The sequence below is a fragment of the Chiloscyllium plagiosum genome, unplaced genomic scaffold (assembly GCF_037043375.1).
Source record: "Chiloscyllium plagiosum isolate Xiang-an unplaced genomic scaffold, Cpla_swu_hap1 HiC_scaffold_2, whole genome shotgun sequence".
NCBI lineage: Eukaryota > Metazoa > Chordata > Chondrichthyes > Orectolobiformes > Hemiscylliidae > Chiloscyllium > Chiloscyllium plagiosum.
In genome coordinates, this window is record NW_028270140.1 from 50,329,021 (window position 1) to 50,344,381 (window position 15,361).

A 15,361-nucleotide genomic window follows, 5' to 3' on the forward strand; every position below is an offset into this window, starting at 1 on the left:
GTGCATCCACATGAAGAGTCCAAGAAAGCTTATTGTGGATGAACACTCCCAGGAGCTTGACACTCTCCATTCATTCCACTTCTGTGCTGTTAATGTGTAAGGGCGGGGGGGGAGGGGGGCACATGTAACATTCCGCTGAAAGACAATAATGAGTTCCTTGGTTTTGCTGGCATTGAGAACTAGGTTGTTCTCAGTGCACCATTTTTCCAGGTTTTCCACCTCCTGTCTGTAGTCTGTTTCGCCACCATCTGAGATTCGACCAACTATGGTGGTGTCATCAGAGAACTTGTAAATGGCATTAGTCTGGTATTTGGCAAAGCAGTCATGGGTATACAGTGAGTACAGTAGGGGGCTGACTACGCAACTCTGGGGGGCTCCAGTTTTGACTGTTAGTGAGGATGAAATAATGTCCCCAGTCTTCACTGATTGTGGCCTGTGGGTCAGGAAACTGAGGATCCAGTTGCAGAGATTGGGCTTTGTCCGAGATCACTAAGTTTAGTAATCAGTATTGAGGGGATAATAGTGTCGATGGCTGAGCTGTCGTCAATGAATAGGATTCTTACGTGCTGTTCTTGGTGTCAAGATGTTCTGGAGAGGAGTGAAAGGCAAGTGATATGGCATCTGACATGGATTTGTTGTTCCATTAGGCAAGTTGGAGTGGGTCAAAACCTGTGGGACCAGCCTTTCAAAGCACTTCATGACCACCAAAGTTAGGGCCACTGGGCAGTAGTCATTGTGACATGCTGCATGACCCTTCTTAGGCACAGGGATGATGCTAGCCCTCTTGAAACAGGCAGGGACAGTGGCCTGCTGCAGGGAGAGGTTGAAGATGTCCGAGAAGACCTCTGTCAGTTGATCTGTGCATGCACGGGTTGGTAATCCATCTGGTCCCATCACTTTCCTTAGATTCACACAAAGGAAAACTGATTAAACCTCTAATGCAGTGACTATTGGGATAGGTTCGTCAGGTCTCGTAGAAATAGGTGTTACCTCTCCACCGGAATTCTGCTCAAAGCGAGCATAGAATGCGTTGAGATGATCTGGGAGGGATGTGTCATCATCTGCTATCTTGCACTATCTGGTTTTATAATCTGTGATGTCATTCAGTCCTTGCTGTAGTCGCCCTGTGTCTGTCTGGATCTCTAGTCTGGGTCTGTCTGGGTCTGCCTAAGTGTACTTAAACTACATCTACTACCCAATCCTCAGCCAAATACTTGGTCACTTGCTCAAAAGATTCCACTAGATTTGTTAGGTACGATATCTCTCTGACAAAGCCATGCTTACTTGATTTGATTTGATTTATTGCAGTCACATGTACTAAGCACAGTGAAAAGCTTTGTTTTGTAAGCAGTACTAACAAATAATAGCAAACAAGGAGATACAGATCATGGAGTGCTTAGACAGTAAATAACATTATTAGAATTTTTACAGACATAGAAATTAGGTTTAAAAGTACAGAACGGTTATAAGAAATGTTAGAATAAGATCTGCTGAAGGTGCTTGCAAAGAGTCGCCCGGTGTCAGCGCCATCTTGAATCATAGCTATCCCTGAACAAACCCCATTGCTTTATATGGAGATTAAATTTCTCCTTCACTTCTTTCTCCTACAGTTTCCCTACCACTGAAATTAGACTCCCTGCTCTATAGTTGCCTGGTCTATCTCTATCACTGTTCTTGTAAAGCTGAATCACATTTGCTGCCTTCCAGTCCTCTGGCACATCGCCTAATGCCAGAGATGATTTTAAAATCTGGATCGGTCCTCCCTTGATTTCCTCCTTTATTTCCACAGCAGCATGTGAATCAACTCATCCAGACCTGGGGATGTGCCATTTTTAAATCCATCAAAACATCCAATGCCTCCTTGTTTCTTATATCAATCTGCTCAAGACCATGATAGTTCATCTTCTTAAATTCTGTACAGGTAGATCTCCGATAATGCGGTAGTTGCATTCCCATGTGACACCGTTATAGAAAACCACGCAACATAAATAATGGGGCTGATGCGAAAAACAGGGTTGGAGTGAACAATGAAAAATATCAGTAAAAGTGGAAACAAAAATAGTAGTTCACATAACACAAATGATAGCATGGTCTAAGTAAATCTTTAAATCATGAATTTTAATAAAATAACACAGTAGATTTAACACTTTGACACTAAAATCGCTGACTACAGCTCTGTACTTTTCATGAAGCTCTTCAGCAGAAAATGAGTGAGCTGACTGATGGCGTGATGCTAATGAGAGGTCTAACCCTTCTCAAGATTATCCCCTGGTTGGAAATAAAGTTCCTTCTAAATGTAGACTACAATTCCCAGTTTCAAGCTATGTTTCAAGGTTTTCCGAATTTATTGCATTCCTATTTTAGTTGAACGTACTAAATTTGTATTTTGCACACAGAGGATCCTGTAGCTGAGTTTTGCTGTTCACTTCATGCCAGGGATGGAATCACATAACAACAAATGAGAGTTTGCTTTATAAAAAAACTCCACAATTCACAAATCGCATTTAATAAATGCATTTTATATGAGAACTACCCATATTTGCATCCTTCTTCCCCCAGGTAAAACACTGATATGAAGTACTCCTTTAAAACTCTACCAATGTTCTCTAACTTCATGCACACAGATATACCCCTTGGTTCCTAACAGGCCCGATCCTTTCCCTGGTTATTCTCTTCTACTTGATTCACTTGTAGAATATCTTGAAATTCTCCCAAATCTTGCCCACCAGCATTTTGTCATGCTCCCTCTTCACTCTGCTAACTGTTTTCTTAAGATCCTTGTTTTCTACATTCTTTGAGGATGCCCTTTGTTTTGCTCCCTTTGTACCTGTTATACTTTTCTCTTTTCCTTTTTATCCAATCCCGAATGTTCCTGGACATCCAGGGTCCTCTGGGCTTGTTGCCCCTGTTTCATCCTACAGGGAACATGTCGGGTCTGTACTCTCCCTGGTATTTTTTTGAATGCTTCCACGCTTCTGCAGTAAATTTACCCTCAAGAAGCTGCTCCCAGGCTACTCTGGCCTAGACACTGCTTTATTTTAATAAAATCTGCCTTACTCTATTCCAAAACCCTTTACTTTGGAGACCACCTTTTTCGTCTTTTCCATAACAAATTTACCACATACTATATAGCAATCACTACCACTGAAACGTTCCCATCTGTCACTTCAAACAGCTTCATTTTTCCAGAATTAGGTCCAGCACAGTCCTGTCCCTTGTCTAACCACCTATATGCTGACATAAAAAGCTCTCTTGTACACATTTCAAGAAATCTGTCGCCTCTAAGCCCTTTATACACCGATTATTCAAATTCATACTGGGGTAGTTGAAATCCCTGAATACAATTATCTGGTATTGTTTTTACATGCCTTGGTGAATTGACAACACATCTGCTCCTCAACGCCCCACTGACTATTTGGGCATCTGTAGTACACTCCTATAGTGACTACGCACTTTTTCATTCCTTATTTCTACCCACAAAGCCTCATTTGACGAGCCTTTCAAGATATCATTCTCCTTACTGCAGTAACTGGCTCCCTAACTACTCATGCAACATCATCTCCATTTTTGCACCCTCCCCTGTCCTGCCTGAAGATCCGATATTCCAAAATGTTAAGATCCCAGTTTTGCCCCACCCTTGACCATGTCTTTGCAATAGCAATAACATGGTAGCTTTATGTGCCTTACCCTTAACTCATCTGTCCTCCTGCTAAAACTCCTAGCACGAAAGTAAAAGCCAACCAGCCTCACCTTACTCCCTTGAGGCACCAGATGACTAAAATCATTCTGCCCTTTAGTGACTTTAAGTTACATTGTGTCACCATTTAAAAAATGCATTGTTTCCCCTGTCCCTTCTGAACAAGTTTAATCTCCTCCCTGCAGTATTAGCAAACCCTCCTGCAAGAACATTAGTCACATTCTGGCTCAGGTACAGACCATGCCACTCATGGAGGGCCCACCTTCCCCAGAAACTGACCCAGACATCCAGAGAGCTAGAACCCTCCCTCCTGCACCAACTCTTGAACCAGGCATTCATATGCTCTTTCTCGGCTTGCTAGCTGGGAGTAAACCTGAGATGCCAACCTTCGAGGTCCCCGAACTCTTGATGCAAGATCTCATCCCTCACTTTAGCTATTCCATTAGCACCAATGTGTTCCATGACTTAACTCCCTTCCCATTCAGTTTGCAACCTTGACCTAAGTATCAGGGAGGCAGCGCATGATCGTGAAGTACATCTGCAGCTACAGAAATGTCTGTCTGCTTTCTTAGCTAATGAGTCCCTGATTACCATCATTGCTGCTTTCTTCTTCCTCCACTTGTGTACAGTCAGGCTGCTTGTGGTGCTAAAAGCCTGACTCTGACAGTACTCCCTTGAAGTATCACTGCCCTCCATAAGCTTCCAGAACAGAAAACTGGTTTATGAATGGGATTACAGGGGACTCCTGCACTACCTGTCCATCTGTTCATGATTTCCTGGCGGTCACCGATTCACTTCCTTCTTCCAGTCCCTTCAGCTCACGACCACTTCTCTAAACATGCTATCCACTTAGCTCGTGGTTGGTTCACAGTATCTCCAGCTGCTGCTTGAGTTCTGAAACCTGGAGCTCACATTTGTGGAGTTGGGAGCACTTCCTGCACATACAGTCAACTTGGTATGGGTATGGTCTATGATTCCCCACAGGTGACAGGACACACACTCCATTCAAATGCCCTTGCCTGTTTGATTTAAACTTCCTTAGGTTGAAAACTTTATCTTTAAATTGTTTGGCAAAACAAATCTGCAATTTAGGGAGTAGTCTTGATGGTAGTTCCCTTAGCAACCAATCAGCACACTGCTTTTTTGTGACATCTTCCAGTTTGTTGCGAGTGGTCAGGTATAAATTGGGTCCACCTCACTGAGACATGCTGTAAGATGGATATTCTCATTTAAACACAATTTCTGCAATTAAAGAAACATATGAACTGTGAAGGAGATCCCCCTCCCAAAGCCTCAAAGTACATTAAAATCAAATTTCACATAGATGCTCAAAGTTCTAAATTTAGGTGAATTCAAAATTGAACAGAGTAAATTGTTCATTGTTCTGAATTAAAAACACATGCTTTGCATACTTCAGACACATGAAAGCTCCCATGTGGCAACAAAAGCTTTGATTTAAATTTCCATTCTATTTCTGACCCATGGAGCTCTCACATGGTCAGATATCAGGCTGCAAGTAATCACATTTGGCAACTGATTTGTCTCAAATGAAAGAAACAATCACCAAGGAGAACCATCAGAGGCATTAGGCAATTAATAAAAAGAAATTTAACTGCATGTATGAAACCTTTAGAGGTACAGATTGACATGTTGAACAGAAATTCAGAGTCAAAAATCCTCAAACTCCTTTCCTCACAGTACTATGGATGTCCCTACTGCAGATGGATTACAACAGTTTATGTAGTCAGCTGAACACCACCTGCTCGAGGATAGTTATGGGTGGGCAACAAATGTAGGCCTTGCCAGCAATGATCATATCCCATGAAGGAGCCGAGAAAAAGTAACCTATCATTTTGGAGATTATGTGAAGCAGGCTAAAAACAGAAAGTGCTGGAGAAACTTGGCAGGTCTGGGAGCATCAGTGGAGAGAGAAACAGAGCTAATGTTTTGAGTCCAGTGCAATATCTTTTTGTAAGAGTCTTATTTATTGCAGATTTCCACTTTTTATTCATATTTTTAAGAATCAGATTTGACTGATTTATCTTATCCAAAGGTTTGCAATCACTGAATATCACAGGCTTACCCATTCAATTATTGTGGTACACTGGCATTCAAATGATCGATATTGTCTGAGTTCAGAAATGTACATAAAGGCAAATACAACTCATGCATCAGAAATACAGCAGCAATAATGTTGACCTGGGCAAGATAGGATGTGAGGGAGAACTTGTTGTTAATGAAACAATTGGTAATTATAACGCTGCCCACAAAGACAGTGGAAGCAGACATGATCAGCAGTTTGAAAATAAAAATGGATGGGTATTAGAAGGAAAGAAATTTATAAATCTTCAATAATTAAGCAAGAAAATGGGATGGATCAGATTCTTCTTCAGTAAGCTGTTCTGGACTTAATAGGTTAAATGTCCTCCTTCTCCTCAATAAGCACACTATGACTCTGCGGATGCACTGGCAAAGTATACAACAACATAACAGTACTCCAAAAAAAAACACTTGCAACATTCAACTTCAACTTGTGCTTTTGCCCAGAAGCAAAGCGGAACAGTCGAATATGTAATTTGATTCTTTCTGGATTGTTTGTGTCCAGAATGATTGCAATGCTTCCATTCTCTGCATTCAGAATTCTGAAATCGTGGAAATATTTTAATAGCCATCACTCAAGGAGATTAACTTGCTGCATTGTAACCCACTGTTGCTCACAAACTTGAGGCTTTCGAATATTTATTCTGTACTAATTATGACCTTAATTATGCAGACATCTAATTATTGACTCTTGTAAGCTGTAGAGTAAGTCAGAAGAACCAAATGAAAATTATTTCATTACTCATTTTAGTATTTTGTTTCAACTCTAAATGATGCGTTATTTAAACATGAACAAAATATTCTGTCAGTAGAATGACTAGGTACTGTCAAGGTTGAGGGCAAATAGGCTCTTTAAGGTCAATCAGTGTTAAAATAAGCCAGGGATTTGAATCTTCAGTCCTACATTGTACATTGGGTTTCCGAAAGAGCTGCATACATTCTGAAGTGACATGTGTTCGATATGTGACAGCAAAGAGCTCTGTAAATAACTTGTGTTTTACACCAGTGATCTCTTACACTTGAAGGTAGAAACCAATTTTCAGGTATTTCCTGCAAATCAGTAATCCTTGTGACACTGCGTTCCACAGATAAATCAGGTTTTAAAGATGGATTGATATTGAGAGGAAAAAAAAATTGGACAATAAAAACAGAAATCATTAACATGTTAACTATATTGAAATATAGCATTCATGGTGCTAATCAATAAAACAAAAGGTACACTTTTCCAATGGACAAGGTATGTTAGCTGTCTTGTTAAATTTAGAAAATATGGTAGAGAGCCAATGCACTGCAGTTCAAAGGGGCTAACCGAAGTCTCAAAATATCAAGGCTGTTCTCGCTGGACTCTCTACAACAGTCTCTCACTCCCTCGGGTTGCCACTCTTGTGTTTCAAAGAGTAATTTGGTGCATTCTTTATACTGCTGACGTCAATGCTGGATAGCCTCTGGCAATACTCTTAATAGTAGGGCTGATCTGATGATTTCCCACACATTGAATTTCTAGCAATAATGCAAAGCTACAAGTGAAAGAAACATCAGTAACAGCTATTTGCTGACACCAACTATTTGACAGTATCACCTGAAGTTAAAACAATCCCTTCCTAGTCATGGCATCACAAAGAGTCAACAAGACTCAGCATTACTGAACATTTTTGAAATGATGTGGACCCACTGCTTATCTTTTGTTCTCAGTCCCATCCCTTCATTCCAGCACAAAATCCTAAAGCTACAAATGAAAAGCATCATCCAGCGTTGCACTGAGCCACCAAACATAAACAGTATTCAGATTTTAAACCAGACAGGAATCACAAGACAAAAAAAGAGTGGTTAAATATCAGACTTGCACATGGAGCCTACCATAATATTAACATTAAGTTCTGAAAGACGATCAGCATCATGATGGAGTTCTGTGGTTTTCTGACGATAAGATTGTATCCGTGGATAAATAAGGACTGCACGAGGAACAGGAAACCAGGGATGGAGAAGGACCAAGGCACCAGACCAAGATTATTTAACTTCTATCTAAAAATTGGTATTGTTTAATGCAAAGGATCAAGACCATGTGACATCTTGAGAGAAGTTTTCTGTCTTTGTACTCTGTACAGAGCATCATGCATCAGATCTTTATCTTGGAACCTTGAACACTGAGAATAAAACAGCCACGAATCGAACATCTCATCTGAAACCACAAATGCTAGAGATCACAGCAAGTCAGGCAGCATCCATGGAGAGAGAGCAGGCTAATATTGAGTCTAGATGACTCTTCATCAAAGCTGAAGTGTGGAGGGAGCAGCATTTATGCTATTGTTGGTGTGGGGGTGGTGGGGTCTAAAAAGTGCTGGTGGAGAAACGATGTTGATTGTTCAGATCAAGTGTTTGGAATCTGAGAATGGCATTGCCATGGTGTGTCTAACTGCCAGACTTGAACAAGGAGATAGTCCCACTCAGGCTGGGGGGAGGGGAGAATAGACATGGTGACAGAGAATGTAACAAGTAAAATCAAAAGAAAGGTTAGAAATAGGAGAATATAACAAGTAAAGCTTAAAGAAAGGGATGAAATGGGAGTTGATTCACAATTTGAAGGTATTGAATTCAATATTAAGTCCAGAATGCTGTAAAGTGCCTCGTCTGAAGATGAGATGTTGTTCCCTTCCCACAGCCCGTCATTTTAACATAGCGTCCTGCTCACATTTCCCACTTGTCTGTTCTCGTCATGCTGTAACACCCCAGTGAATCATAGCACAAACTAGAGGATACTTTCAGTACAAATTCCAGCATTTCAATAATTTGCTCCTATACTGGTCACCTCATGTTCTATTCACTGCTTTTAAGAGGCACAAGTATTTTGAGGGACCCTCAAATCCAACATTTTTGATATGTTCCCGGAATGCAATGCACACTGCCAGGCAAGCAAATGTTATCCATTAGAGATGGTTGGTGTATCAAAGTTTAGCACATCAGGCTCTCAATGCACAATTCCCCAACCCATTCATTGGAAGGCAACAGTAGTACATTCCTGGAGAAGCAAAAAATAGTTCAATAATATCATAAATAACTCTTTTGGCTGACAAATAAACTGGCTTCTGTAGGTTCTCTATGAGAATTAATGTTTTGTAAATGACAATTTGCGAAGAGTAAAAAGATGACAGGACATTTAATACCATTGACAGTGGTAACATTACTGATTTTGTGAAACTTGCTCGTGAAGGAAAGATTATTTTTCAACATCTACAAATCAGCCATTTCAGGGATAGTCATTTCTGCCAAGTTGGACAGGATGTCATATACCATTCTAACCTCAGATCACAATAGGCCCACATGGAATTGTTTGAAATAGCAACAATTACACATTAAAATGAAACGGACAGATGATGCAGGCAGGGATCTAACATAACATGGTATTTAGCGAATAAGCAGTACTGAATGAATGTTCCACAGCAAACAGGAGAGGTCTGGTTTCTCCTGGTAGTCACTTTAGCTACTAAGCAAGTTTGACAATCTGGGGTGCTTCTAATGGTTTTGTTTACACCATTCTTCATTTGAACAAAATGATTCAGGTTATGTTAAATTCACAATTTTAGGTGGATGCATCCTGCTGTTTTGATGTTGCAGCTATCAATGAATCGATCAGCATGAGTATGAATAATCTTTGACACTGTGGAGTCATACAAACTAAAAGCTCGAAGAAGGCAGATCAAGTTGTTTCACATTGGACTAATAAAGCTTAAAATTATTGTTAACCAGGATTAAATAATTGATCATTTCTGGGGGACATATTTGCAACTATTACGGTCCATTGATTTACATTAACATGGTCTCCGGTTACTTCCTCCAAGAGAGCAAAAGGTTCATACAGCATTAGTCTAGTCTGGTTTGAAACCTGTACCTAAAAGGAAAAGGTCTGTGCTAACTGTACTGTACCATCCTTTCCACTCACTAGCTCCTGTTATACTTCTGGCTTGCAGTATAACACTGATATAAATCCAATGTTCCTGATAATTCAAAGCCAGTCTTTTCACACAAAAAAACAAATCTAACACATCCTACAACTTTAAATGAATAAACTGGACTGGAGACTTTTCGATGTAATTTAACTGCTTCAGTGACTTAAACGAAGTGAGTTTCACTCCTTGTAAGGATGTTGGAGTTTCAATACCAATGTTGATGTTTTAAACTAAAAACGTAGGGAAGTACTTTGAACCATGACCTGCAGATGTTGCATCAAAGGAATAATATTGAGGGACCCAACAAATACATTTTTTTCTTCATTGTCATATTTATTAAACTGCCCCTTTTTACAAATTCAGATATTGCCATACTATTTGTTGTCAATCAAAGTAAGTGAAATAATGAATAAAAAATTTATGGCATCTTATGAATTTCTAATTGCAGTATTGAAATTCAAATGAATTCTGAACAGTTCGATCTATTACTTTATAGAACATTACTGCAATCTGGTACCTCTGGGCCTTAGCTTAAACATCAAGCTGTTAAGTTATTAAAGGGAAAAATCACAGTGGTAAATATGCTTCTGGCACTAAATATCGTTGGGTATCTAACATGCAGAGCAACCTTCCTATAAGTGGTTCTGCTGACTACACTTTGTGCAAGGGTACATGTTTTACTTGTGTAGTTGCATCCTATAGAGTGAGTCACAGAGCTTTACAGAAGGGAAAGAGGCTCTTTGGCCCATCATGTCTGCGCCATCAACAAGCACCTCCCATTCTCCAGGACTTGGCCTGTAGCATTGCTATGTCGTTTCAAGTGTTCAACAAAATACTTCTGAAATGTTGCGAGGGTTCCATCAGCATTTCAGCAGTGAATTCAAGATATTCCCAACCTTCAGATGAAGAAAACGCCTCCTCAAATCTCTCAAAACCTCCCACTTATCTGTGTCTCCAGTTATTGACCCTTTTTTTTGGGGAAATGCTGCTTCCTCAGAATTTGGCACATCTCAGTCACATTTCCCCCTCAGCCTTTTCTGCTCAAAGGAAAACACTCCCAGCCAATCCAATTTCTCCTCACATTTGGAGAGTCCCAGTCAAGGTTACATCCAGTGAATCTCCTCTGCACCCTCTCTAGTGCAATCACATTGTTCCTACAGAGTAATGATCAAAACTACACATCGTACTCCAGTTGTGGCCTAGCTAATGTTGTGTACAGTTCCATTATAACCTCCATGCTCTTCCTATTCAACGATTTGACTAATAAAGGCAAGTATCCGATATGACTTACAGAATCATAGAATCCCTACAGTGTGGAAACTGGCCATTCGGCCCAAAAAGTCCACACCAACCCTCCAAAGAGTAACCCATCCAGGCCCATTCCCTCTACCCTATTACTTTCACATTTACCCCTGTTTAATGCACCTAGCCTACATACCCCGAAACACAATGGGCGAATTAGCATGAACAATTCACCTAACCTGCACATCTTTGAATTATGGGAGTAAACCAGAGCACCCAGAGGAAATCCATGCTGGCAAGGGGAGAACATGCAAACTCCATACAGAATTGCCTGATGCTGGAATCGAACCCATGTCCCTGGCACTGTGAGGTAGTTGTGCTAACCACTGTGCCACCATGACTTCTTAACCATCCTATTCACCTGTCCTGTTGACCTCAAGAATCTGCACAATAAGGTCCTGTCAATTCTCTGTACTTTCACAGGTCCTACCATTCATCACATGCTCTCTTGTTTTGTTAGTCCTCCCAAAATGCAACACCTCACAGTTTTCTGGAATAAATTCCATGTGCCACTGCTCTGCCTATCTGACCTACTAGTCTACATCATCCCATGGTTTCAGGCTTTCCTCCTGGCTTTTTAACGCATACTAATTTTGCTGTTATCTGTGAACTTAGTGATCATACCTCCTACACTCATATCTAGATCATTAATGTGCACAACAAACAGCAAGGGGTCCAGCACTGAACCTTATGGTATCTACTGGTCATGGGCTTATATACCACAAAAATAATCATTTGACCATCTCCCTTTGACTTCCTGTCACCAACTCAATTTGGATCAGATTTGCCAAATTGTCCTGCATCCCAGCTCCACTGACCAATTTAAATTAGGACCCATTCCGTTCTACAGTGTCTCCTCACTTGGCAGTTCAAAAACAAGACAATACCCAATTAGCCTGCAATCACATTTTGTAATGGAGAAACGTACAGTTCTGAATTTTAAAAATCAGAATGTTTTCTTTGATGAAACAGTCATATTTTTAGACACAAATCCTGGAATTATCATCAAGGATACTTTTTCCAGATGTCATCATTTACATTTGGGACACAGACTCTAGGACAGTAATGAGTGGTTTTGCATTGTGGATACTTATCAATACACATCATAGTAATATCTTTCGTAACTCATTGAACATCCCACTTTTTGTAAACCTAAAATTAATGCCTCTTTATATCTATATCAGAATAGCAATGATGTCAACAACATCAGATCTCTCAAAGTATCAAAGCTTTTAAAAGGAAATTTCGATTCCAAAATTAAAACTCTTTCTCAGAAGAATTATTTAGGGTATCAGTGAGAAGGCAAAATATTGTGCCTCTATTTTGGGCATCTGGTATCATCATTTCAGTTCAGTTTTTTGAAGCATCTACTTGCAGAGGGTCAGATTTCTGTCTATTCTAGTCAGGGGGATTTTGGTCCATGGACTCATTTCAGTCTGCACAAACTCCTGTTCTGTGACTCTGACCACAAGTACTCAGCATTATTTCTCAACAATTCTCAAAGCATCATAAAGATTTACAGCGCAGAAAAAGGTCCTTCATCCCATTGAGTCTGTACAAGTCAAAAACAATCACCAAATTATTCTAAACAAATACCAAAAGTACTATGGATGCTGTAAATCAGAAACAAAAACAGAAATTGCTGGAAAAGCTCAGCAGGTCTGGCATCATCTGTGGAGAGAAATAAGAGTTAACATTTCAGGTCAAGAACAATTCTGAGGAAGGATGACTCAACTCGAAACATTAACTCTGATTTCTCTCCACAGGTGCTGCCAGATTTGCTGAGCCTTTCCAGCAATTTCTGTTTATGTTCCTAATCATTTCTAATCTCATTTTCTAACTCCTGGCCCATAGCCTTATATGCTTTGGCATCACAAGTGCACAGCTAAATACTACTTTAACGTTATGATGGTCATTGCCTCTAACACCCTTATAGGTAGTGAGTTCCATATTCCCATCACCCTCTGGGCGAACATATTTTTCCTCACATATCCTCCATACCTCCTGACCCTTATTGAAAATTTATGCCTGCAGTTATTGATCCTTCCATTGAGGAAAAAGCTGTTCACCCTATTGATGCTCTTCATAATTTGAAACATCTCAATCATCTTCCCTCTCAATCTTTGCTGCTCTCAGGAAAACAACACCAGTCTTTTCAATCCCTCCTCAAAACTGAAACTCTCCAGTCCAGGCAACATCTTGGTAAATTTGCCTGCAGATAAATTAGATTACTGTAGTTTGTTGGTCAGCATAGACGTGCTTGGCTGCAGAGCTTGTATGACTCAATGACTGGTTCCTATCATTCATTGTGCATTCCCTTTGCTTGTTTGCCCTTCTCAAGTAGATCAACTCACATTATCCAGATTGAATTGTCACTGATCAACCCATGTAACCAGCTCATCTGTATTCTCCTTCAACCTAAGGCTATCCTGCTCACTATTTACCAATTTACTATTTGCCACCAATTTTTGTGAACTTACTGATCAACCATCCTGTCTTAAAGTCTAAACCATTTATATAAACCATAAACAGCAATGGCCCCAGCACTGACTCCTGTGACCCCAATGGACTCAGACTTCCAGTTATAAAATGCTTCCTGCCACTCAACTAATTCTGGATCCAATTTGCCAAATTTCCCTTTGGCCTTAGGTTGACTGTGTGTTCAGATGATATATGAGGTATTCAAGAAGCCATGTTCAAGATCCGGTTAAGGAAACTTCCCAATTATTGCTTAGCTCTTGGAGTTTCCATCTCAGAAACAACCAAGACTCCTTCAGGACTCAGCTCAACCCTGACAGGTGTGCAAGGTTGCCAAAGAACCAGCATTCTTTCAGTTTCACCATGTATTTGTCTGCCCATGGCATGATCTCATCTTTCCTATTCATCTCTGTTGACTCCTGTAGCTGACATGATCATTGTAATCTACACCTGCATGTCAGCAAATATGCTAACTGCTCCTTTTCATTTACTAAATTGGCTCAATTTAAGGCCACAAAGTGCATTCAGGCATTTGTGCTGCCTGAAGAGTATGCCGTATATTGTCAACAGTGAAGATTCATTGTTAAACTTTACATTCCAGTCGTCTTTGCAGGCATCAAACTCTCTGAAATTGTTTGACCTGACTAGTGCTGGTGTGATCTCTTCTGGTGTTGGAGCAGGGCACAGATTTCAGGCTATTGCTTGATTCAGATCAGAGAAATTCACAGCCATTTGGCTGTCCTCTCACAACAATATAAAACCTAACTGTAGACCTTGAGACTCCCACAATCATCTCTTCTTTCACCTTTGAAGAGTTCCCCTTTTTAGCTTTCCCTTTTGCTGTCTGAGAATTTCACATGGGCTCCTTCTCTGGAACAACAGTGATATGATATTCAAAATCTTCAAAGCATCCAACAATCTTGCCAAAACACTCTGAACACATTTTGACCTGGGCTTTAATTTTTCACATTGCAGGGTGTTTTTCACTGGGTGTGAAGCCGTCAACTTTCAGAGAAGTCTTCTCCATTCTTCAGTGAAGTCAGCTGCAGCTGTTTGCAACTGATCAACCTCAAAGTAAGAGAATTAGGGGGGAGGCGGCGCAATGGCTCAGTGGTTGGCATTGCTGCCTGACAGCACCGGGACTCGGGTTCGATTCCAGCCTCAAGCGAATGTCTGCCTGGAGCTTGCACATTCTCCCAGTGTCTGCATGGGTTTTCTCCGGGTGCTCCGGTTTCCTCCCATGATCCGAAGATGTGCAGGTTAGATGAATTGGCTGTGCTAAATTGCCCATAGTTTTCAGGGATGTATAGGTTTGGTGCATGAGTCATGGGTAAAGTTAGCCGAATGGGTTTGGGTGGGATACTCTTCGGAGGGTTGGTGTGGACTTGTTGGGCCGAAGGACCTGTTTCCACACAGTAGGGATTCTAATGCTAATTCAATGATACACAACATCCATTTAATTCTCAGTGTGCCCATTCAGTTTACATTGTTTATAGCTGTCAAAACTCAGTTCCTCCATTTACTGTTGACAGGACATGGCTAGGTTTAAGACCATAAGACATAGGAGCGGAAGTAAGGCCATTTGGCCCATCGAGTCCACTCCGCCATTCAATCATGGCTGATGGGCATTTCAATTCCACTTACCCCCATTCTCCCCGTAGCCCTTAATTCCTTGTGACATCAAGAATTTATCAATTTCTGCCTTGAAGACATTTAGCTTCCCAGCCTCCACTGCACTCTGCGGCAATGAATTCCACAGGCCCACCACTCTCTGGCTGAAATGTCTCCGTATTTCTGTTCTGAATTTACCCCCTCTAATTCTAAGGCTGTGTCCACGGGT

General features: G+C 40.7%; 1 protein-coding gene across 25 annotated transcripts in view; it reads right to left on the reverse strand.

Annotated features, from left to right (window-relative positions):
• Positions 1–15,361, reverse strand: part of LOC122562121 (receptor-type tyrosine-protein phosphatase delta) — a 2,484,958-nt gene that overhangs the window by 425,899 nt on the left and 2,043,698 nt on the right. The window lies entirely within an intron of this gene.